The following is a 26,604-nucleotide window of genomic DNA, read 5'->3' on the forward strand; positions in this document are numbered from 1 at the left end:
TAACCACAACCAATAAACTAAAATCCAAGATTATCATTATAACTTAAACATGTATGTGGAGACATACAAGTGGATCATGTTTAAGTGATGATCTAAATGGTTTGTAGTATATGGATAAGGCTGGGTATCTTATCCTGGTGAAACTACGAGTATGGTCCACTTTGTAGATGTTACAAACATTGTAAAGTTCTATACATGATCCGATCCTATTCATTCATGTATTAGACATGCGAGTGGGGATATTCTATACAAAAAGACTTTGTATAAGACCAGACCATGAAATGTTTAGTCTCATTATATAACGCCATTCATAATAGAGACTTTCATTTCACTAGGATGACCATAGGTAACATGACCTTAATCTTGAGTGAGTTGTGAACTCCTGCCTATGAGATCGGTCCTTTGATTTGCATGGGTGAGAGTGGCTAGATCGCCGACTCAACAAGCCTACCATTTTGGGGATTCGTCTGATTAGGGAGTTGGGAACTCAGCTACAAAAGATGGAATTCACTCCTTCCCCGAAGTGGGGGTAAGTAGATAAATTGCTCTTTTAAGGGCTAATTTCGGGGTTTGAACAATGTGGCGCCACACCCTCTCTTGGCCCCAAAGGGGTTTAGTCATAGTGGGACTATGATATATTGTTCATTAGAGGAATCAGTGGTACTTAAGAAGTTAGATGTAACTATAAGGGCAAAATGGTAATTTTGCCCAACCGTACTTATGAACGATTTGTGAAGGGTCATCGTACTGTTGTTTGGTTATATCCAATGGACACATAAATATATTTGTAGTGTGAAGAGTGTAGTTGTCGGTCTTTAGAGAAGTGCCCGAAGATTAACGGATGGTGGATAATGTAATTAAAGAGTTTAATTAATTATTCATGTACCGTTGAAGCTTCAAGCTACAGGTCTATAAGATCCCTTTGATAGCTCAAAAGGATTTAGTTGAGAATCAATTTTTGGATTAATTTAAATCGTTCAAATTAATAAGAGGGAATTTAATTATATATGTATAATTAAATTGATTCAATTATGAGTTATTTTTAAATATAGAAAAATAAACTAAAATATTTACGAAATATAGCAAAATGGTATAACTTCAAATGATAGATGCTGATAGACAGTGATAGACTTCTATCAATGTTTATAAGTGATATTGATAGACATTGATAGAAGTCTATCAGTGTCTGTCATTGATAACTCTAAAATTTTGCAATATCTTGTAAAGATTTTCAACAGTTTTACCATTTGAAATAATTTTCCTTCAATTATATATGATATAATTGACATAATGTCTATGATACATTATAGTTTAATTTGAGGAACAAATATTTAAAAATGCTTCAAATATATTTTCTATGAATAGGATTCATAGTTGTTAAATATAATATAAATATGATTAATATTAAATGCCATAAAATAGAGAAAAAGAACTATGGTTTATATTGTATATGATGCAATATTAAAACTATAGGTTATAAATATAGTATGGTAAGTTGGTTATCATATTTATTTATATTATTAATTATTTGATAATTAATTCCCTTTTTCTCTCTAACAACCTTAGTGGGATGTTAAGTGGTTTTTTCTAGCTATTCGGATAAATAAAATAAGATTTTATTTTTTTCCTAGAGAATCTCTACGACAAACACAAATTCTATACGATAGAAATAGAGCCTATGCGATAGACTTTTTCCTCCAAACAATTGAGAGATTTTCGTATGCGATAGAGAGTTTCTTCCTTCAATCGTCTTCCTCCTCCAAACTTCTAAACTCCCTCTTAACCAAAATAGTTAGAGCCCACTACTCATGGGTTCTCACCTCGAGAAAAGCAAGGTCACCAAGTGGTAGTGTTCTTCACTTTCTGTTCGAGCTTGGTTGTTGTTCAAGGAGTTCCGTTGTTGTTTGAAGTGTTCTTGAAAGTTTGAGGATTAACGCGAAGAAGATTTCTTCAAAGGTATAATCTCTTAAACCCTTTTTATTGTTCAAAAGCATGTTGTGATTTATGTTATGATGCATAATCTGTACTGTTTTCTGTAAATGTTTGTTTCGAGCGAAATGAGATTTGGATGATCCGTTTCTACTCATAGGTTCTCTATAAAACAGTTCCTTCAAATAAGCCTCCCATTTTAGGGGTAAGACCAGATAAATAGTTGGGGACATAGTCTTGCAAGAAGAAATTCACTCCTACCCATCCTAGAGTTAGCAGATAGGTTATTCCCTTAAGTACTTACTATTGGTCTTGAACAAAGGGGCCCCACCCTCTCATGGTAGAGAGGGATTTGATTTATTGATTGGTCCATAAACCAATTGTTCAATAGAGAATTAGTAAAGACTTTAGAAACAAGATGTATTACAGGGTAAAATGGTAACTTTGACCTAGTTGTAAATACGAATGACCTGTGAAGAATTGACTTACTAATTATGGTTAAATCAAGTGGACAAAAATATATCTACAGTGAGGAGAGTGCAACTACTAAACTATAGTAGTATGTCTCGGTGGTTAATGAATAGTGATTAATTTGGTTTAAAGAGTTTAGCCAATTAATCTCAAACCGTTGGAGCTCATGCTCTATAGGTCCATTAAGTCCCTCTACTAGCTCATAAAATAATTAAATCTTTAATTAGAATATTGAATGAATTTGAATTTTCAAATTCGAATTAGCATTTGGATAATTATATTTAATATAATTAACGTTTAAATTTATTGAAATTAAACGTATTTGAAGAGTTCAATATATTTAAATATTGAATATATGAATGAGGATTCATGTTTGAATTAGTTGTTTTCTTAATTTAATATTTGATATTAAATTATTATTAATTAATTAAATTTGGTAATTAATTATTAATTAAATCAATTTCAATTTTAAAATTCAATTTTAGAAATTGAATTTATATTGTATTGAATTTAATTATTTTAAAGAATTAAATTAAATAAAAATAAAAATTTGATTTGTTTATTAGTGGTTTTATCCCAAAATCAAATCTATAGTTGATTTTTCCAATTTTAAACACCTATCCCACTAATTTAGTGCTATTTGAAGTGTCAAATAGCTAATTAATCATTTTTGCATGGTTAGTTTGTTTAAATACTTCATATTTTAGTGGGATTAGTAGAGAGATGAAATATAAATTACAGAATTTCTGCTAAAAATTTGATTTTCTGTCAAGCCCTTCAATCCAATCCAAAATACACTCTCAACTGGAGTTCCACCACTCAATTAAAGGGCTGAGTGTGGTGGAGAAGACTTTCTCGGTGGTCTACTGCAAGAATTGAAGGTCAATTTCGTGGAGATTGCAAGGAACAAGTGGAAATCATCAAAGGTATTCAAACTGAAACCCTATTGTTAGAAACTTTGAGTTTGCATGCTTGTTACTCAAATTAATGGAATTTTAGTGCTTAATGATTCTGTTTGCTTATGTGTTATGCATGTTTACTCTATCAATTGGTATCGGAGCATGATTTAAACACTCAATTAATGTTAATTTAAGTTTAGTGGGTGAATTTCTTAAGATCAATGGTTGCGGATATGGTGTCTTTCCAGTTTTGGCATCAGATTACTCTTCAATTTTGTTGTAATTATTGTAATTGGTTGTTGGTTGATGGGCTTTCATGTGTGTTTAAGGGTATGTAAATTTGTTAGAGTAAAAAAAGTTATGATTAGGTTGTAACTTAAGAAAGAAGCAGGCAAGGACAGTTGCAGAAAATTGAAGGTGAGCTACTGCCTTCGCATCATTGCAACGTTGTGCTTAGAGCGTTGCGACGCTGTTCATCTTGAGGCCCAAAAATGCACATGCACAAGGAGTCTGTTCATGGGGTTGGTCTGATTCGACCGGTTCAGCATGTTGGAGGTTCGATTCAACCATTCTTGGTCCGTTTCAGCACCTTTTGAAGCTTTGGTGTCCGATTCGGGTCGGTTCAAGCGATCCATAAGTGTTTTGAAGCTATTGTTGTATTATTATTTAATAATTAGCTTATTTTGCTTGCTTGGGATGCCAACATGTGTCCATTATTAGTTTTTGTTTAATTATTTATGCATCTGATGTATGTTGTAATTAAATCAAATATTGTATGTGTATATTGTATGCCATGTAGATTTAAAAATCCCACCATAGCAAAGCATGTTTCATGCATTAAAAATAAGTTATAAATAGTTATGATATATATGCATGTATAGGGTTTCATAAATTTAATATAATTGTTATATTAAAGTAAGAAATGCTTAATGTATGTTATAGCCTGTCTATAGTTTTATAAGAATCATAAAGTGGATTCGACATTTAAAATCTATAACAAAGATAAGTCGCATGCTCACTTAAGGTTAACAAATAACAACTTGTTTTAATAGTTAAAATAGGTCGTTATCTTATAAAACTTTGGTTACAAACTCAATTGGTCTATAATCCTGTCTAAGGCTTGAGGTATTTAAGTTAACGGTTTACGTAACACCTGCTACCTGGTTATTATAACCGAATCGTTGAGCGTTGTTAACCCGTTTTTATGAGCATGCGTGAGTGATGTGAGGTAATAAAATGGTTTTATCACTTAGATATCGTAGGTTAAAATCAAAATATAATCGTTATACTTAGATAAACCACCTAAACTTTGGATTGTTTTTAGTCAGAATATACCTAAGTAAAAGAATATACCCAAACAATTAAAACACTTAAGTGGGAGATTAATAATATATATGATATATTATTTTTGGCTCTCATATCCCTTAGAGTTCACACCGTGAGATCCATGCTCGACTTTGTGTCGTTTTTATCGTGATTGCTCCATTCGGAAAGTATTTGTATGGGTCAATAACAAGGTGAATAGGGGAAGTAGTTCATAGAAAGTGTTGGGGTTAATGCCCTAAATCTTGTAGGATCGTATAGTTTGTAATTATAATGTACAAACATCTTATTTATTTAATAAAATATATGATGTTTTATTTCAATTTTTAGTTGCACTAACCATAAATCAATAAACTAACATCCAAGGTTATCTTGTATCTTAAACATGTATGTAGAGACATACGGGTGGATCATGTTTATGTGATAACCTAAATGGTCTATAGTAGATGGATAAGGCTGGATACCTTATCCTGGTGACACTACGAGTATGACCCACTTTGTAGATGTTACAATTGTCGTAAAGTGCTACAAATAATCTGATCCTAATAATTCATGTGGAGGCATCTGAGCGGGCATATTCTATACAAAGTATTTTGTATAAGACCAGACCACGAAATGTTTAGTCTCATTATATAACTCCGTTCATATTAGAGACTTACATTTCATCAAGATGACCATAAGTTGTGAACTCTGAGTGAGTTGTGAACTTTTGCCTATGAAGGCGGTCCTTTGATTTGTATGGGTGAGAGTGACCAGATCGCCGACTCAACAAGCCTACAATTTTAGGGATTCGTCTAATTAAAGAGCTAGGAACACAATTACACAAGAAGGAATTCACTTCTTCCCCAATGTTGGGACAAGTAGATAAATTGCTGTGAAACTCGGATTTCAATTTCCCTACTTAAGCAGATAATTAAGGAAATTAACTAAGTATAAGTTAAATCCTATATTGAAGAGAAGGAAAATTTCTAAGTGTTGAATAGATTTTCTTTTAATAGCTTTGAGTTGAGCCTCAAACTAGTGAAAATTTGGCTAAGTGTAAAGTAAAAAAGAAACCATGCATTTAGTGTTAGGAAACATTAATGCATGATGCTCTAATAAAACTAAGTTTATAGAGGTTATAAGAGATTAAGCATTGAAGCAAAGGACAACCAATCGTTGGCATGACAAGGGACGCATGTTGGCCGAAGCATTGGCAAGAGGCGCTGCCCATAGGTTGCTCATGCGTGGGGATGATAAGAAGTTGCGTGAGCGAGAGAAAGAGGGCCAGACAGTGAGTGCAAGGAACTGGGCGTTGATGTATTGTGCACAGATGATCGTGTAGCTGCAGGCGGTGCTAAACAATACGCTAAACAATAGCACTACACGATAGACGCTAGCACTACACGATCAGCATAAGAACTAGAGGATAGCACTAGACAATACCGCTAAACGATGAGCTCGGGCTCTAGATGATAAGCGTAGATGCTAGACGATGCGTTAGGCGCGGGTGCTGGGCAATAGATGCAAGCACTATGCGATGAGCGTGCGCGCAACACGATAGGCGTAGAGGCTATGTGATAGGCTGGACAATGAATGACCGTGAGAGGGCTAGATGTTAAGTGACAAAAAGAGATTAACTAAATGATTGAGCTATGCGATGAAGTGCAAGAGCTACACGATGGACTAGACGATGGGCCAAGTGTTTATGCGGTGTTGAGGCTTGCATTACGCAAGCTTGATGGCTTCATCCGGATAAGTGACTGAACCGAGAGGAAGTTGAGCTTGAGTTAGTAGGAGGTGGACAAATAGAGTTTCATGCAAGGAAGATTTATGCATGAAGAAGACAACTCAAAATTCATGCATGCAGGTAAGTGGCATGAAAGTAGGTGAATGGCATGGAAGTAGGTGGTGGAAAACCATGGCGCAAACACTCTAAAAGTTGCTAAAGAAAGAGGTGTCTTGCATTGGAAGCCTTAAGAAATGAGAAGGATCGGTTCCTTTTGCCTATAAATACCACCACAGAGTGTCTCTTTAGTTCATAACCCGAAATCCTCTTCAAAGAACAATAAGAAGAGTGTTTGAGAGTAGATTCAGAGGAAAACCATGTGGTTCTAAGAGGAGGAGATGCTGTCGGACAGTGAGGTTTGAAAGTAGGATCAACATAGGACGAGGAGTTCTCCTAGAATACTCGTGCGTTTTGAGTGATTCCAAAGTCACTTGAATGCTCTAAGAGTCTAGTTTTCAAGTTAGGGCTGTCAGAGAAGAAGCTCCAAGGAATCAGGTGGGAAAGTGAAGAAAAGATAGAAGGGTCGAGTTCTAAGGTAAGCTTGGGCCTGTCTTGATGATTTGAAGATTCTAGCCAAATCACGAAGAGTTATGAGCTGATATTTTTAAATAAACTTCCTGAGACGTTTTTAAACATTTTTGTAGAAGAAAGTATCTCGCAATAAGGTCTGAAACTATGAGTAATCTAAGCTTGAAATTGAATTTGGAATTTAGGGTTCAAAAGGGAGCCCGAGGAAATTAGGGAATTTTTAGAGAGAAAGGTTCCTACCTTACCAAGGTGAGGGGTATTTTACTTTAAGTCTTAAGCATATATTTTAGGGTATATGTATATTCTTAAGTTGTAAATGTGTAATTAGAATGAGTATGAGAAAATGTGATCGGCATAGTTAGGGGGTCAATAGACCTAGTTCCTGAGCCCAGGAGTAGAACCTCGTGGGATTGTCAGGGGACCGAGAGGTCTAGTTCCTGAGCTTGTGGGATGAACCTCGTATGGGATGGTCAGAGAACCGATACGATTAGCTTCTAAGCCCATAAGTGGGGAGCTATGTGCACATAGGAAAAATAAGAAACGCAAGAGATTAAACATTTATGACTTATCAGTTTAACTATCTACTGTGTGTGCAGATAGAGTTTGAGAATATACTCATTATGAGTAGTATCAGTTTGACTATCTACCGTTAGTGTAGATAAAGTTGAGAATAGACTCATTCAAGGCTGAGGTTTGAATGTAACCTCGTATTTATGATATGCTTGTTTTATTATGAGTTGAAATAGACTCTAGAAGTTGCTTACCACTCACTGAGCTTCTTGAAGCTCATTCTTTTCTTTCATGTTTTTCTTCCCAAGTAGCGAAAGGTGAGGAGTTTCGGGGTGCTACAAAGGTCAAGGTCTACCACAGCCACAGTCATACTTTCGGTTTTAAGAGTTGTTGTTGTAAACTTTGTAGTTAAGCCTAAGAGTTATATAAACAGTGTACTGTTTGTAATAAAATGAGCGTAATCAGACAGTTGTTGTTTACATCTTTGGCTTAAAGTTTTCTGAGAGTAAAGAGGTTCAGTTGGGTAGTAGGTATCACAAAAGAGTGGTATCTGCGGTCCTCACGCCTCCTCTCGGGCTCAGGAGGCGGGCTTAGGGCGGGATGTGACAATTGCTCCCTTAAGGGCTGATTTCGAGGCTTGAATAATGTGGCGCCACATCCTCTCCTGGCTCGAAAGGGGTTGATCATAGTTGGACTATGATTTATTGTTCATTAGAGGTATCAGTGGTACTTAAGGAGTTAGTTGTAACTATAGGGGCAAAACGGTAAATTTGGCCCAACTGTAATTACGAGTAATTTGTGAAAGGTTATCGTATTGTTGATCAGTCATATCCAATGGAAACAGAAATATATCTATAGTGCAAAGAATGCAGCTGTTAGTCTTTAGTGAAGTGCCCAACAATTAACGGATGGTCAGTAATTTAATTAAAGAGTTTAATTAATTATTCACGTATCGTTGGAGCTTCAAGCTACAAAGCCCATAAGGTCACTTCGGTAGCTCAACGGGATTAAATGAGAATCAATTTTTGGATTAATTTGAATTGTTCAAATTAATTGAGGGAATTAATTATATATGATATAATTAATTAAATTCTAATTATATGTGATATAATTACTATAATGTATTTCATACATTATAATATTAACTTTCTATGAGATGAGATAAATATTTGAATATGATTCAAATATTAATCTTATGAATTGGATTCATATTGTTAAATTTAATATAAATGTGATTTATATTAAATATTATTATTGAGAGAAAAGAAACTATAGGTTATATTGTATATGATACAATAATAAAACTATAGATTATATGTTATAATTGATATAACATATAGTTTAATATATATTATATAATAAAGTGGTTATCATCTTAATATATTTTAAATTATTTATGAAATAATATATATATATTAACTAATTACTTTTTTAAATTAGTTATTGGGAGGGAGTTGACTCCCTCTCTCAACTTTTTCTCTCCAAATTACATTAGTGGGATAGGATTCCTAGATATTCTCTTCATCTTCCTAGAAAAACCATATAGAAGAGTTTTGTGTTCTCAGATGAATAATTTCCCTTGCTCCTCCTCTCTTCTCTAAATCAATTTCCTTCCCTCACAAAATCCAAAATAGCCAGTGCCTACAACTCCTGGGTTCTCTATTTGAGAGTACTGTGGTCTCCAAGTGGTGAGCCCTTTTGGTGTTTGTGTTCTTATTAGAGAAGAAGGATTCATAAAGTTGTTTTTGTCTTCAAAGGTAAGGGTTTTCTAAAACTTAACTTTTCTTTTTTCTTTTTTCTTTTTTTCTTTTTTTTTTTTTTTTTGCAATTTATATTTAAGGATGTTGTAATTGTTTGAATTAAATGCATGATCTATTTCTTGTTCTCTTTAAAATTGTGAATCCTGAAAATAGGATTTGAGATTATCCATTGCTTCCGCTTAAGGATCCTTCATTGGGATCCTTTAAGTATTTAGTTAAGAATTTCTTGCTTTAGTGAAAGAGTATTTGAGTACCCTTCGGTAGCACCTATCTGACTCACTCAAATATCGTAACAAATAAATAAAGAAATCTGGGTATTTTATTACTTTTGCTAAAATTGGATTTAAATGCATTTTTCTGATAGAATTTGTTTATGTTTTAGCATGTCAAACTCAATAATTCAACTCCTAGCTTCTAATAAGTTCAATTATGAGGGTTATTCGAATAGGAAATCAAATATAAATATGATACTAGTTGTTGGTGACATGAGATTCATTTTAACGAAGGAATGTCCTCCTCTTTCCAGTTCAAATGCAAGTCAAAGTGTTCGGGATGCCTATGATAAGTGGGTCAGGACTAATGAAAAAGCCAGTGCCTACATTTTAGCAAGCATATATGATGTGGTTACTAAAAATCATGAAACCATGATCACTACTAGAGAGATCATGGAGTCGCTACAAGGGATGTTTAGATAGCCGTCCTTATCAATATGTCACAATGCTATAAAATACATCTACAATTCCCGGATGAAGGAAGAGACCTCTGTTAGAGAACACGTCCTGGACATGATGGTCCACTTTAATGTTGCGAAAGGGAATGGCGCTATCATAGACGAGAAAAGTCAAGTTAGTATGATCATGAAATCTCTTCCAAAGAGTTTTCTAACTTTTCGCACTAACACTGTAATGAATAAAATTGATTACAATTTAACAACTCTTTTAAATGAACTCTAGACTTGTTAATCTTTAATGAAAAATAAAGAAGGGAAAGCAAATGTTGTTGCCCAAAAGAAATTTCTGAAGGGATCTACATCGGGTACAAAACCTTCAGAAAAGAAGTTTGGTCCTTCAAAGGATAAAAGTATCCAAATGAAGAAAAATGGAAAAGGGAAGAAGAAGGCTCCCGCTAAAAAGTGCAAGACAAAATGATGAGTATGCAGTGCAAGTTGCCGTATATTTTTAGATCATGTTTCTCTTAAAAAGTGTTTCAGAAACACCATACAAGCTACGGAGAGGACATAAAGGTAGTTTACGTAACTTCAGAATTTGGGAATGCCCGACACATGTTGTGCAAAATCCTGAGAAATTAGAACGACGTTCAAAAGTATGCCTATTTGTAATATACCCGAAAGAAACAAAATGTGGTCTATTTTATGATCCTTAAGAAGACAACGTAGAATCAACAAATGCTACATTCTTAGAGAAAGACCGCATAAGAAATCATCAACCTCGCAATAAAATGGTATTAAATGAGATGTCGAGAGATTATACAGATAAATTTTTGGGGGTGATGCCCTAAACTCTCGTGTCCTATAGTTTGTAAGCACAATTTTGAACAAACGCTTGTGATGTATAATATATGATATTTTTTTCACTACTTATCTTTGAACATTGGATGTTTTATTTGCTTTACCACAAACCAATAAACTAAAATCTCTGGTTGTCATTATGTAACTTAAGCATGTATGTGAAGACATACAAGTGGATCATGTCTTAAGTGATAACCAAAATGGTCTGTAGTATATGAATATAGGAAGGAAACCTTATCCTGGTAACGCTATGGATGCAGCCCGCTTTGTAGAATAGTTACAAGTGTTGTGACTTTCTACAGATGATCTGATCCTGATCATTCCTTTGGGGACATGCGAGTGGGGGCATCCTATACAAAGAGTTTGTATAAAACCTGACCACGAAGTGTTAACGTCTCATTATATAATGTCATTCATGACAGAGACTTCACTTCACTAGGATGACCATAAGTAACATGACCTCAATCCTGAGTGAGTTGAAAACTTCTACCTTTGAGGGCAATCCTTTGATTTTCATGGGTGCAAGTGGCCTGATCGTCGACTTAAACCTACCACTTTGGGGATTCATCTAATTTGGGAGCTGGGAACTTAACTACAGAAGATGGAATTCACTCCATCCACGAAGCAAAAGTAAGTAGATAGATTGCTCCTTTAAGGGCTGATCCTGGGGCTTGAACGATGTGGCTCCATATATCTTCTCATGGCCTGAGAGGTATCCATACATAGTAGGACTATGTTATATTGTTCATTAGAGGGATCAGTGGTACTTAAGAAGTTAGATATAACTACAGGGGAAAAACGATAAATTGGTTCAGCTGCATTTACGAGCATCTGTGAAAGGTTATCGTACTGTTGATTAGTTATATCCGATGGACACATAAATATATCTGTGGTAAGAAGAGTTCAACTGTCGGTCTTTAGTGGAATGCCTACCAGTTAACGGATGGTGGATATCGTGGCTAAAGAGTTCAGTAAGCTATTCACGTACTGTTGGAACTTCAAGCCATAAGTCCATAAAGTCCCCTTGGTAGCTCAATGAATTCAAGTTGAGAATCAGTTTATGGGTCAATTTGAAGTGTTCAAATTGACAAGAGGGAGTTCGATTATATATGATATGATTGAACTGGTTAATTATATATGATATGATTGGCTTTATGTATGAGATACATTGTTTGGAGGAAAAATTATATAAATATGATTTATATCTAGTGGAGGAGAAAACACTATGGTTTATATATGATATTAAACTACAGGTTAATGAATATATGATTATATTTATTATTTTTAATTGGACAATTATGGGATAATTGTGCCGCCGTTTTCTCCGTAACCGTGTGATAGTGGGAAGTTTCATTTAGTTTTCGTAACTGAAGGATAAAGTGAAATCATTTTCAATTTGCAAGAAATCACATAGTTTGCTCATGAGTTGTATACAGCCTATCGCATAGCAAACCGAGAGACCACACGATAGCTCAATATTGCTACACGATCGTATACATGTGCGCATATTTCTAAACAATCGCCTAAGTTTTACTAAACGATCGTCTAGTGCCCGAGCATTTACTAAACAATCGTCTATACGATCCCAACCTATTTACTACACGATCGTGTACTTTCTTCTAAACGATCAAGAATCGTCTATACGATAGACTTTGCCTTCTCTTACTTGCTTGGTCGTTGTATATGATCTTCCTATCCTCCTTCCCTCTACCAATTCCAATAGAGGCCAAACTTTGGATTCTCACACCGAGAATACCGAGGGTTCTAAGTGGTGGTGTCATCCCCATTTTTCTGTTCATTGGGGGGGGTGGGGGGGTGGGGGTGGGGGGGTCATTCGTGAATAAACAATCGAAGTTTTGGTGAACGATTGCTTGGATGATCCAGCGAGAGCGAGAGCAGCAGTTCATTTGGAGAGAACGAGTTTTGATGAAGAAGTGTTCTTCAACTTGTATATTTTCTTGTTTTCTTGTTCTTTATTTTTGAAAGAATGTCGGTAATTTGTAGTATAATGCATATCTGTTCTGTTAGAATGTAAATGCGGTAATTCTATCACAATATATTTGGAACGATACGCTTCCACTTAGAGGTACTATTGTATAAGATTTCCTTCAAAATCAACAAAAGTTGTTGATTAAGCTGGTCCTTCAACGAAAGTTGTTCATGAAATTGGCCCGTCACATTCTTCTCACGAATTGAGAATGCCTTAACGTAGTGGGAGGATTATTCAACAGCCTGACCGATAATGGGTGTGTCAGAAACTCAGGTCATCATACCTGATGATGGCATAAAGGATCGATTGACCTTTAAACAAGCAATAGGAGATGTAGATAGAAACCAATGGTTAAAAGCCATGGACCTTGAAATGGAGTCTATGTACTTCAATTATGTCTGAGAACTTGTAGATTAACCAGATCAGATAAAATCTATTGGTTGCAAGTAGATCTACAAGAGAAAATGAGACCAAATTGGTATGGTGCAAATCTACAGAGTTAGACACATGGAAAAAGGTTTTACCTAAAGATAGGGGGTCGACTATGAAGAAACCTTCTCTCCTATTGCCATGATTAAATATATTAGAGTACCTTTATCTATTGCTGCTTTTTATGATTATGAAATATGGAAAATGGATGTCAAAATAGTCTTTTTGAATGGTCATCTTGATGAAAGTATTTATATGTCTCAACCAGAAGGGTTCATTGAACAGGGTAAAGAGCAAAAAGTTCGTAGGCTAAAAAAATCCATTTAAGAGTTAAAACAAACATCTCGATCCAGGAATATAAGATTTGACACCATGATCAAATCTTATGACTTTGAACTGAATGTTGACAACCTTGTGTTTACAAAAGATAGTCAACAAGACTGTAGTTTTCATAGTACATTATGTTGATGATATCCTGCTCATTGGGAATGACATAAGTTTCCAAGAGATGCAAAATAAATAATTTAAGAGATGCAAAATATGTTCTTGGAATCCAAATAGTTCAGAATCGCAAGAACAAAACGCTAGCACTATCTCAAACATCTTATATTGACAAAATGTTGTCGAGATATAATATGCTAAATTCCAAAAGAGGTTCGTTGCCTTTTAGACACGAAATTTATTTGTCTAAGGAACAGTGTCCTAAGACACCTCAACAAGTTTAGGGAATGAAAAGAATTCCTTCTCCATCAGCAATTGGGAGCTTGATGTATGCTATGTTGTGTACACACCCATACATATGTTTTGTAGTCGGGATAGTCAGTAGGTTCCAGTCCAATCTTGGACATAGTCATTGGACTGCTTTTAAGGACATCCTCAAGTATCTTCGGAGAATGAGACACATATGCTCATGTATAGTTCTAAGGATTTGATCTTTACAAGATATACTAATTCTGATTTTATACCGATGTTGATTCTAGGAAATCTAATTCACAATTAGTATTCACTCTAAATGGAGGATCTATGGTATGGAGGATCATCAAACAGAGTTGTATTGTTGACTCCACGATGGAAGCTGAACACGTAGCTGCATGTGAAGTAGCTAAAGAAGAAGTATGGCTCAAAACTTTTTGACTGATTTGGAAGTGGTTCCATATATACCTATGCTAATCACCTTGTATTGTGATAACTGTGGAGAAATTGCTAACACAAAGGAACTTAGAAGCCATAAATGTGGAAAACACATCGAACAAAACTACCATCTCAAGAGGGAGATAGTACACTAGAAGACATGATAGTCACGAAAATAGCCTTTGAAGATAATCTTGCTGATCCATTTAAGAAGAATCATGACTAAAGTGTTCGAGGGTCACCTAGTAGGAATAGGACTACGAGCTTCATCTAGGGCAAATAGCAGAATGCCAAGGTGTTGGGTTTTATATTCTAAAACTCGTGGTTTGTAAACAATAAAAATTATCTTGAAAATTCAATAAGTTGTTATTGAATATATGAATTGCTTATTTCGTTTTAGAAATAAATCCAATAAACTAAAAGATCCATGACTATTACATAAGTACTTGAACTTTATATGGAGACATAAAAGTGGATCAAGTTCGAGTAAATAATCAAAATGATCTATAGTATAGGAATAAGGTTGGATGCCTTCTTATAGTAACACTATCGGATACGACCCACTCTGTAGCTATTACAAGAAGTTGTAGAGTACTACAGACGAAGTGATCCTGATTCATACAATGAGTTTGTACAAGATCGGATTACAAAATAAGTCACTCTTACTTTATAACGCTATTTACTGTTTAAGACTGACTATTTCAAAGTGATGACCTAGGTAACTTGACCTTAATCTTGAGCTAACTACGAACTTCTATTTATTTGGAATTTAGCTTAGATTTGTATAGGTGAGGGTTTGCTCAACAGTGCCGGCTCAGTAAACTTCTATTTCAGGGGTAAGACTGGGTAGATAGCTAGGACATAGGGTGCAAGATGTAATTCGCTCCTACTCACTTTCAGGGATAGTAGAGAGGTTGTTCCCTTAAGTGCTGACTCCGAGTCTTGAACAAGGGGCCCAACCCTCTCATTGGCCCTAGAGGGACTTGGTTTGTTGACCAGATCAAAAATCAATTGTTCATTAAAGGATTAATGGGACTTAAGGAACAAGAGGTAATCTCGGGGGTAAAACAACTATTTGAGTCACCCGTTATTACGAACAACCTATGAAGGGTAACTTACTAATCATGGTTATATCGAGTGGACATAATATATCTATAATGAGGGGAGTGCAACTCTGGGCTTTAGTGGAATGACCTAGTAGTTAACGAATGGAAGTTAATTCGGTGTAAAGAGTTTAGCTAATTAATCTCAGATCGTTGGAGCCCATGATCTATAGGTCCACGAGGTTCTCCTACTAGCTCACAAATGGATAAGCCTTAGAGTAGCGTTATTAGTTAATTTGAAACGTTCTAATTAGAATTAAGGGAGTTAGTAATTATAAGTTATATAATTACACGTTTAATTTTTAGAATTAAACGAAATTGGAGAATCAATTAATATTTAAATATGATTGAAATATTAAATTCATGAATAGGGATTCATGATGGTGGAATTAGTGTTAAATTAATTTAATTTTTGATATTGAATTAATTATAATTAATTAAATTGTTTAATTACTTATTTATTATTAATTTTATTAAAAAATTAATTAATGAATTATTTTTGTAAAATTAATAAAGATTTCATTTTTGAAAAGTTTATTAGGAAATCAATTTAGAAAATCAAAAATTGAAAAGATGGAATATGGAAAATCTCAAAAGTGGGTTTTTCCACTTTCAAACCATGTAGCTTACACACATTTCACCATTTTCTTGAGTCATTCTTCTAAGCATGAGGTGCAATTCATGCAGCATATCTCTTTGCATGAAAGTCATGTAATAAATAGAGAAGATTGAAGTGGAAATCGAGCGCACTTGATAGTTTTTTTTTGCTGAAAAACTTAAGGTTGAAGAAGGTCTTTTGCCATGATGATGCAATAACCTCATCTTCAAATTCCCTAATCCGAGCATATTTTGAGCCTCACAACTCAATCTAAGGCACGGAGAGGATAGTAGGGAAAGCCTTGAGGTGGTTCACAAGCTGATTTGGATAAAATTTGCAGCTGAATTCGAGTTTCAAGAGGTTCTTCAAAGATATGTCATGAATCCCTCTTATTAGTTTATGAGCATGCTTAATTTAAAGCCAAAATTAATGAATTAGAATGCTTAATGATCTGTTTTACTTCTGCTATGTGTTCTCTAACTTTAACACAAGGGTATTTAGATGTCTTAGTTTATTGTATTTTTCCTCTCATACTCAACATTATATATTTGTATATATATTTGTAAGTCATTGGAGTTTTAGTCCAAGTGAGAGTTTGTTGGGAATGTCCTAAATCTCGCAGTTTATAAATGTCAAACATATTCTATTTACAATAAAGCTGTTATTGAGACTTGATCCAATAAAAGTGTTATTGAATTGCAATTATTTATAAAATCTAATAAAAAAAAACCCATGGCTATAACATGAATACTCAAACTTGATGTAGAGACATAAAAGAGGATCAAGTTTTAGTATATAGCCAAAAAAGTCTATAAGTATATGGATGAAGTTGGGCATCTTATCCTAGGGACATTATGGATGCGGCCCACTTTGTATTGATACAAAAGTTGTGATTCCAAAGTCATTCATGTGGAGACATACGAGTGGGAGTATTCTATGCAAAAGACATTTGTAGATGACTGGACCATGAAATAGTCATTTTTCTTTATAACAACTGTTTATTATTAGAACTGACTATTTCAAATTGATGACTTAAGGTAACTGGATTTTAATCCTATGCTAACTATAAACTCTTGTTTATTCGGAATTATCCTTTAATTTGCATAGGTGAGAGTGGTTCAACATCATCGCGCAATAAGCCTCCCATTTTAAGGGTAAGATCAAATACATAGCTGGGGACATAGTCTTGCAAGATGAAATTCACTCCTACCCGTCATAGGGTTAGCAGATAGGTTGTTCCCTTAAGTATTGACTCTTCATTTTGAATAAAGGGACCCTGTCCTCTCATGGTAGAGAGGGATTTAGTTCATTGGTTGGACCATAAACCAATTGTTTAATAGAGGATCAATAGAGACTTAAGGAGCAAGATGTATTACAGGATAAAACGGTAATTTTGACCTAATTGTAAATAGTGAATGATCGACTTACTGATTATGGTTAAATCAAGTGGACAGAAATATGGTTAAATCTACAATGAGAAGAGTGCAACTACTGAGCTATAGTAGTATGTCTCGGTAGTTAACGAACATTGATTAATTTGGTTTAAAGAGTTTAGGCAATTAATATCAAATCGTTGGATCTCATGATCTATAGGTCCATTAGGTCCCTCTACTAGCTTGTAAAAAGATTAAAACCTTATATTAGAATATTGAGTGAATTCGAAATGTTCAAATTCAATTAGGGTTTGGATAATTATATTCAATATAATTAACTTTTAAATTTATTGAAATTAAACGGATTTGGAGAATTCAAGATATTTAAATATTGATTTAAATATTGTGTACATGAATAAGGATTCATGTTTAAATTAGGTGTTTCATTAATTTAATATTTGATATTAAATTATTATTTAATTTAATTAATTATTTTTTTAAATTAATAATTTTCAATTTATAATTCAATTTTAGAATTGAATTTTATTTAATTTATTTTTAATTTTATTTAGAAAATCAAAATTAAATACAAATTAAATTAAATTTGAAAAATCAATTTAAAATTACAAAGTGGAATTGTCCCACTTTTTCCATTTTGTTAAACACCTAATGAGTGGTTTTTGAAGTATCAAGATGTCTATTAATTCATTTTCATGTTTAATTTGATTAAATACCTCATAACTCATACCTCATTTGAATTTATCGCATGCAAAATGAATTTACGAAAATTTGTAAATAAAAGTTAGCTTTATGTTTAACCCTCCATTCTAATCCAAATCCTCTTTCAATTGGAGTTTTACCATTCAATCTAAGACTGACTTTAATAGAGAAGACTTTCTAGGTGGTCTGCTACAAGAATTGAAGGTCAATTTCGTGGAGAAAACAAGAAACAAGTGGAAATCATCAAAGGTATTCATATTGGAACCCTACTGTTAGAAACTTTGCATTTGCATGCTTGTTACTCAAGTAGATGAAATTAGAGTGCTTAATGATTCTATTCGTTTCCGTGTTGTACATGTTTACTCTGTCAAATACTGGGTCAGAGCACCTTGATGAGGCCTTTTGGGCCTATTGCCCTGCATATAAGACTCCCATTGGGATGTTATCTTATGTGCTAGTATATGGAAAGGCTTGTTACCTACCACTCGAACTGGAACACAAGGCGTTGTGGCCACTTAAGAAACTTAACCTTGATTTTGAATTGCCAAGAGATGTGAGGAAGCTTCAACTCAATGAACTCAATGAGGTAAGACTCGACACATATAAAATGCAAAAAGCTATAAGGAGAAAATGAAGCTATGGCATAATAGTCTCATCCTTAAGAAATAGTTAGTTGTTGGCAAAGAAGTGTTATTATCTACCTCTCGCTTATGTTTGTTCCCAGGGAAGTTGAAATCACGATGGTCTAGACTATTCATTGTCAAGAAAATCTTTCCCCATGGTATGTTGAACTCACAAGTGAAAATGGAAGTAATGCATTCAAGGTCAATGGCTAGAGAATTAAGTCGTATTACGAAGGCAAAGTGGATAGAGAGAAGGCCTCCGTAAACCTTGCTGACCCTGAATGAAGAGGAACACATTGATGGTCCCTGCGATGAACACGATCACACCTTTCCAAGGACGCGTCCTAACTTTTGTCGTTAGTCCGTTTATAGTTTACTTAGTTTATTCTTTTAATTTGACTGCTTTTGTATGTTTTGACTATTTTTAATGGTTGTTGGAATTGGTTGGTGAATTCTTATCTTAAATTGTTGGAAGTAAAATGGATTGTGAATGATTGAGTGCTATGAAGCATAGACACAGATATGGCTACATGATACAGAAACGATCGGATACAACGATTCGTCAATTTTTAAAAACTTAAGATACGGATACGTCTAAGGATGCGTCATTTTTTATATATTTTTTTAAAATATATATTTATAAAAAACGAGGATACTGATACATTGAAAATACATTTTTTTTTTCTTTTAAAAAAATCTAGGATATAGGTAAATTTAGTATACAATTTAATAATAATAGCACAAAATAGAATACAAACACTGAAATACAATAAAAAAAAAAGCAACATCTAAGATGTTGAAGTACAATAGTTAATAAAATACAATAGAAAAATGACTCATATTGCAAAGAAGAAGAAGAAGATTAGAGGGAGAAGATATCCAAATGGGTTATATTTTGGATGACTTTGTGGGGACTCAAATGTGAAATAGAGATTACATGATTCTATTCTAGGATTTGGTCGGTTATTTTTTTTTCTTTTAGCTTTGTACTCGAGTAGTGAATTTTTAAATAGGTTGTCTAGTTTTAGATTGGGAAAGATTAGATGAATTGTTCATCTTTTTTCTTTAAAAAAAAGTATGCATAAAAATAGATACATCAAATCGCGTATCAGATATGTATCTAAGAAGTATCTGAAAGTATCAGTATCCGATACGTGTCTGAAATGAATTCTTTACATCACATGAATTATCTGTGCTTCATAGATTGAGCGTGTATTAAATTTATTAATCACGTCCAATTAGTTTAGCGCAAAGGAGGGGCACTCAAGGGTTTCTATCCGTTAAGAGAATTGGAGGCATGCACCATAAGCTTCAGATCAACATTAAATGTGCAATGATCACAATAACGTCAGCCTCAAACCACGCGCTCACTTTTTCTTTATAAAAGGCTTTTAACTCCTCCCTTCTTCTTCTTTCACTTTCCATTCTCCAACCTTCGAGCTCTTGATTTCCTCCGAGTTTTTCAGCCAAATTTCCTGCTTTCGACGATCTTAAACCACCAATTTCTTCATTTTCTCCCCGATTTCACCAACCAGCACCTATGGCTCATAGGAAACACTTTCTCTTTCGCTTCTAGTGCCAATCAAGGCTCTAATCCTTCAAACCCTTCACCTTCCCAATCTTAGTCACGTCGAAATCGGCTTCCGATTCCATTCGGTTGCCCTCTGCCTTTATTGAGTCCGCCACAGAACGGCCAATGGATTTGTTCATTTAAAAAGTTCAATTGCAAAGCTAGCCATCTGTTGGCCATCCCAAACGTCATGTGGATTGTCCCTCCACTAGCCATCCAAAATTTCCCATTGTTCGGGATAATTATTGACGTCGTTAGTTCAACTTATCCTAATAAATAAAATTTGTAAAGAATACACAACTACTCATACTAACATATAGTAATAGTGAAAGCACGAGGTCGATCCACATAGAACGTCTATTAATTGACAAAATTAAGTTTTGAAATCCAAATTGAGGGAGGTTGTTGGTTTTAGAAAAACTAAGTAAAAGTAAAACAAGAATTTATATGAATTTTTAGTACTGAGATTGATATGAGAGAGAGTTTTAGAAATTCAATGAAAAGAATCTTGGGGATTTTATGTTGAATAATCTAATTCCATCATTGGCTTAATTGATTCTATCCAATCTAATTGTTCCATAGTTCATTAAGGGCTAGTGATAACTGGTAGAAATGCACGTTATTATAGCGCAAATAAGTAAAACAATGAAGGAATACGAAAGTAAAAATATACAAAATTATGTCCAAAAGCGCTAAACTGAAGAAATTGCGATCGCATGCGCCCATCGCATAAAAGCAGCTAATTTACTTATTTTGTGTAGGAAAAATGCATTAGCGCAAGTAAAATTGCGATCCAAGGAATTAGGCGTCTACGCGTATTGAAAGATGGCGATCGCAAAGTCATGCGATCGTATGTGATCACGAGAAGCTGCTCAAGAAGGTGGCCGCATAAAAACTGCGCATCAAGATGATAGCATAATAAATCATGATGGGACGGAAAGCTGATGATAGTCGAATCATAATTTAGTTGACAAGCCATTAATGACACACTATAGCAGGTACACTCAACTTTCGGTGACCATTAATTGGCGCATCAGAGCAGGAGATTTAATGACGCTCATCATTGCAATCATTAGAGAGAAAAGCTTCTTCACCTTGAGCTCTATAAATACCAGAGGCCACCGTTGTTAAAAGGGTTAACAAGTTAGATCATATACAAAATAGATAGTTGTTAATCTGTTCATAGTTATTCTTATACGTAGAATACGAAGACGAGCGAAGAGAAGAAGACGCCGAGAGATCACTCCTGAATAGCTCGAAAGACTGTCGGGAAGTGCTACAAAAGGAGAGAGGGGCCAACACTTGCAAAAGCAAAGATATTCATCTGGGCAGAGTTGGAGTGAAAAGATAGTGTAAAAGGTCATGGGAAGCAAGACATTGCTACCAGGCTTCTTATCTCTATATTTTATTGTCATTCTGTATTCTGCATTTAATTTATAAACAATGGAAATCTCATTTCAACTTATATTCAATCTCTCCGCACTTCGTATGAGTAGCTAAATTCTCGAATGGGTTGAGAAGTACTTAGCTAGCATGACCTAAGATTTACGATTTATGCGATCACCTTATTTTATGTATGCGTCATTCACCCTTTAGAGATACTTGGGAGAGTAGTCTAAAGAAAGAATCTAGACTTGAGAGAGTCAGATTAGAATCTAGGCTTGAAATAGGAACTATGACATTTGAGAGAGTAGATTTGATTAGAATCGCATAAGCAAGAGATAGAAACTTAGACATAAGTTATGTTTGTTATTACGCATCGCATGCACCCTAGAAATAGGATATGATAGTATGCAGTCACCTTGTGTATGTGTGCATCATTCATTATCGCATAGACAAGAATAGAGGCTTAGACATAAGTCCTATTGGCATTTTCGTATACATTGCATCCGTCCTAGAAATAAGAACTATGGCATTTGCATTGAGAGTTGACATGTTGTGTTTGTGTGTAGCATGATCGCATAACTTGTACGCAATCTTAGGAAGTGTTAGCTAAATTCCTTCTCAACCCGTGATCGCATACTCATTGTAATTCTCGACTTCATCAACTCTTTATTCGCACTCTATCGCACAGGAAATATTCTTAAACAAATCACCATCGAACTTATTTATTTTCACCACCGCAAAGGAATCAAATTTACTGTCACATATTAACTTAATAGTTTCTATGTTCGACCTTGGACTTACTAAGAAACCTAGTGAGGCTTATACTTGGGTTTTACTAGGAAAACTTGCATGTGCAACGTATAACACATCACTGCAACTTCACATCATAATTCCATCACATTTACAACGCATCAAGCTTTTGGCGCCGTTACTGGGGACTACGACAGTACATATTGAGCTAACAGTAAATTCTTTTGATTTTCTTTGCAGCTTTCGACCTTTGTGCACTGCCATTCCTTTGGTAAGGGAAGAAGCAGGTGTCATATGAGCAAAGGACACGTTCTTGAGCCCAACTACAACCCAGAGATTGAAAGAACATTCCAAAGAAGATGAAGAAACAACCGCCGACAACAACAAGAGAGAAATCTAAATATGGCGGAACAACCAGAAGAAAGGGCAGTAAACTCGAACAACATCATGGAAAATCCCATTCTTCTGGCGAACGACCGAAATAGACCCATGTCGCCTAACCTCTATGATTTCACCCCAGGAATCATGAGCCAGCTTTGGACGGATCGGGGTTTGAGATGAAGCCGGTTATATTACAGATGATTCAGATAGCCGGGCAGTTTGGTGGAAGGCGTGGCGAGGATCCGTATGCCCATCTCTGGAGTTTCATCGAAATCTGTAACACTTTTATGTTCCCAAACATCTCAGCTGAAGAAGTTCGACTAATGTTGTTCCCATTTTCGTTATGCGATCAGGCAAGGAAATGGGCCTATTCTCTCAAACTAGGGGAGATAACCTCGTGGGAACAAGTGGTAGAAAAGTTCATGATGAAATACTTCCCTCCCATTGAGAACGCAAGAAGGAGGAAGTTGATTACAAATTTTGAACAAGAAATTGATGAATCGCTCAGTGATTCCTAGGCCAGGTTTAAGAGATTGGTGCGAGATTGTCAGCACAACGGCTTACCTGACTATCTCCATATGGAGATATTTTATCAAGGTTTGAACCCTGCATCACAGACAGCTGCCAATGCGGCAACAGCTGGAGGTCTACTTGACAAAACTTATGATGAGGCTAAAAATATTCTTGATCGCATATCAAAGAATCACGAAGATTGGAGGGTAAGTGGTCAACGACTAAAAATACGAGAAGGTGACATAAACAATGGGGCCATCACATATCTACAAAATCAATTGAATGTGATGATCAATCTATTACAGAGCATCACAATCAAAAGCCCAAGAATGCAAATAGGGCAGGTTAACGTAATTGATCAGACAAGCACGAGTTGTGCTACTTGTGGAGATTTGCATCCGATTGAAGAATGTTCGAGGAACCCGCAGACAGTATACTTCATAAAGAACAATTCTTTCTCTAACACATACAACCCCAGATGGAGAAACCACCCCAATTTTGCGTGGAAAAATAATCAACAATAGAGTTATCAACCCATGCCGCAAAAAGAAGGGCCAACAGGATTTTTCCCGCGAATGAATGGTCAACCGCAAAATCAAGCCAGCAGTTCACAAGCGCCGACATCTTCCTCCCTGGAGAGCCTATTAAAGCAGTACATAAAAAATAACGAGACGGTGCTCCAGAATCAGGCAACTTCAATCTGGAGATCCAAATAGGACAGATTACGAGAGAGCTTAAAAATAGACCACAAGGGACGTTGTCGAGTTCAACTGAGCTCTCTCGAAACTTGGGGAACACAGGAAAGAAGCAATGTCAGGTTGTGACCTTGGAAAGTGGAAAGACAATAGCAGAAGAGAAGAATGAGCCATGTAGGACTAATGCAGTTGCGATGGAATCCAAGACCCCGTTGACACAGGATGAACCAGAAGAAAATGAGACGATGGAACCAGAAGTTGCATCCACCTCTAAGCCTATAAAACACGGAACCGTGAAGGTACAGCTGCCACCATTCCCCCAAAGACTTAAGAAGAAGCATAATGATGAAGTGTAGTATCATTGCTTCATGGAAATGTTAAAACAGTTACACATCAACATCCCTTTTACAGAAGCGATTGAACAAATGCCAAAATATGCAAAGTTTTTGAAGGACATGGTGACAAAGAAAAGGAGCATAGGAAAGTTCCCAACGGTGGCGTTAATGCAAAAGTCAAACACCACAATTCCACTGAAGATGCGCAACCTCAGAAGTTTTACGATACCCTGCTCAATTGGCGGGATATATATCGGTCAAACGCTTTGCGACCTTGGGGCCAGTATAAATTTAATTCTGATTTCAATTTTCAAACAGTTGAATGTGGGGCAGCTGATGCCCACGACGGTGACTCTTCAGCTGGTGGACAGGTCTCTAATTCACCCAGAGGGAAAGTTGAAGGATGTCCTGGTCTCAATTGATAAATTCATTCTATCGGTAGACTTCATCATTCTTGACTATGAAGCAGGCAAAGATGTGCCCATCATATTGGGATGGCCATTTTTATCTACTGGTCGCGCTCAAATTGATGTGTAGAAGGGAGAGATCACAATGAGTGTAAATGGGAAGAATCTCAGGTTTAACATCATTAAAGCCATGAAGTATCCAGAAGATGAAGACCTATCCGATTCTGACAATGAACATAGTTGTAATGAAGAAGAGGAGTCCGAAGACGAAGATAAAAGAGAGAATGCGAGCACATCCATAGAAACCTGCAATGTGATCATGGAAACAACAAACAAAGAAGAAAAATTGAATTTGAATAAAGAAAGAAAAACATAAAAACCATCCTTGGAACAACCACCTACCGTGGAATTAAAAACTCTGCCAAGTCATCTGAAGAATGTTTTCCTAGGGCAAAATGAAACTTTTCCAGTGATAATTTCCTCTACACTACAAGAAGAACAAAAAAATGCGTTGCTTAGCATCCTGAAGAAGTACATAAAAGCAATCAGGTGGACGCTAGCAGATATAAGAGGAATTAACCCAACATACTGCATACACAGGATACGTCTCGAAAAAAATAAAAAAGGGTCTATTGATGCGTTGTTTTATGATGTGGAATTATGGATGAGACGCGATGATGAAATTGCATTGAGCACTCAAGTTTTCTCAATAGAGTCCAAGTGTAACCCTACTGAGTTTCCTAGTAAGTCCAGGGTCAAACTCAGGGACTTAGGAAAATAGCTTGCGGTGGTAATTTTTAGGAAAACTTTGTGGTAACCAAATAAATCAATAGTTGTTGAGGTTATTGTTTGTGGTAATGAAAAATAAACAAATGCGGTGGAGATGAATATGCAGTGAACGGGTTGAGAAGGGTTTCGGCTAACACTTCCTAGGATGCGTTCATGCTTTGCGATCGTGCAACATGCATACAACAGTAAACCACCTCTCGGTGCGAATACTACGGCTTCTAATGCTAGAACGCATGCGATATATGCGATAAGTCTATAGGACCTACACATAAGCCTCTATTCTTATTTATGCGATGACAGAATGACACACACAAATAAGGCGACCACATAATATCATTCCTATTTCTAGGATGCATGCGATGCAGGTTGGCAAACAGAGCTTATCTCTAAGTCCCTATCTCTTGTTTATGCAGTTCTAATCTTGCTCTCTCGAGTCTAGATTCTAACCTAACTCTCTCGAGTCTTAGGTTCTTTCTTTAAACTCTCTCTCGAGTAGCTCTAAAGGGATATTTGGCATAGCATAACACAAGATAATCGAAAGCAATGAATTTTCTAGGTCATGTTAACTTAGTTCTTCTCAACCCATTCGACTAGTTTAGCTACTCATGCATACTAAGAGAGTTAACAAATGTATAATAAGAACTTCCATTGTATAAATATGAAGATGATGTACAAAATAACAATGCAAGAATAGAATAAAGAGCCTGGTAGAAATCTCTTGCTTCCCAGGCTTTTACACCGTCTTTCTACTCGTGTTTAAAAGATAATCTCGCTCTCATGAGAGTCGGCCCGCTCTCTGTTTCTATGCCTCAGGGTTCTCTCGCGAGTTGCCTGGAGCGATCTCTGATGTCTCTACTCTTCTCTTTCTCCGCCTTAAAATAAAAAGGAAAACTGTGTGCAAAGACGTGTGATCCGAACTTATGAATTTTCGAACCCCTTTTTTGAAGGTTGCCTTCGGTATTTATAGAGCTTCTAAGATGAAAGGCGGTTTCTCTCTTATGATTGCACAGATGGGATGGCTTTAATTTATTGACTGATGCGTCGAATATTTGTCACCGAAAAGCTGAATATACTTGTTATCGTTAGCGGTATCAA

The sequence above is a fragment of the Benincasa hispida genome, chromosome 1 (genome assembly GCF_027475165.1).
Source record: "Benincasa hispida cultivar pf3 chromosome 1, pf3_genome.v1.1, whole genome shotgun sequence".
Classification (NCBI taxonomy): domain Eukaryota; kingdom Viridiplantae; phylum Streptophyta; class Magnoliopsida; order Cucurbitales; family Cucurbitaceae; genus Benincasa; species Benincasa hispida.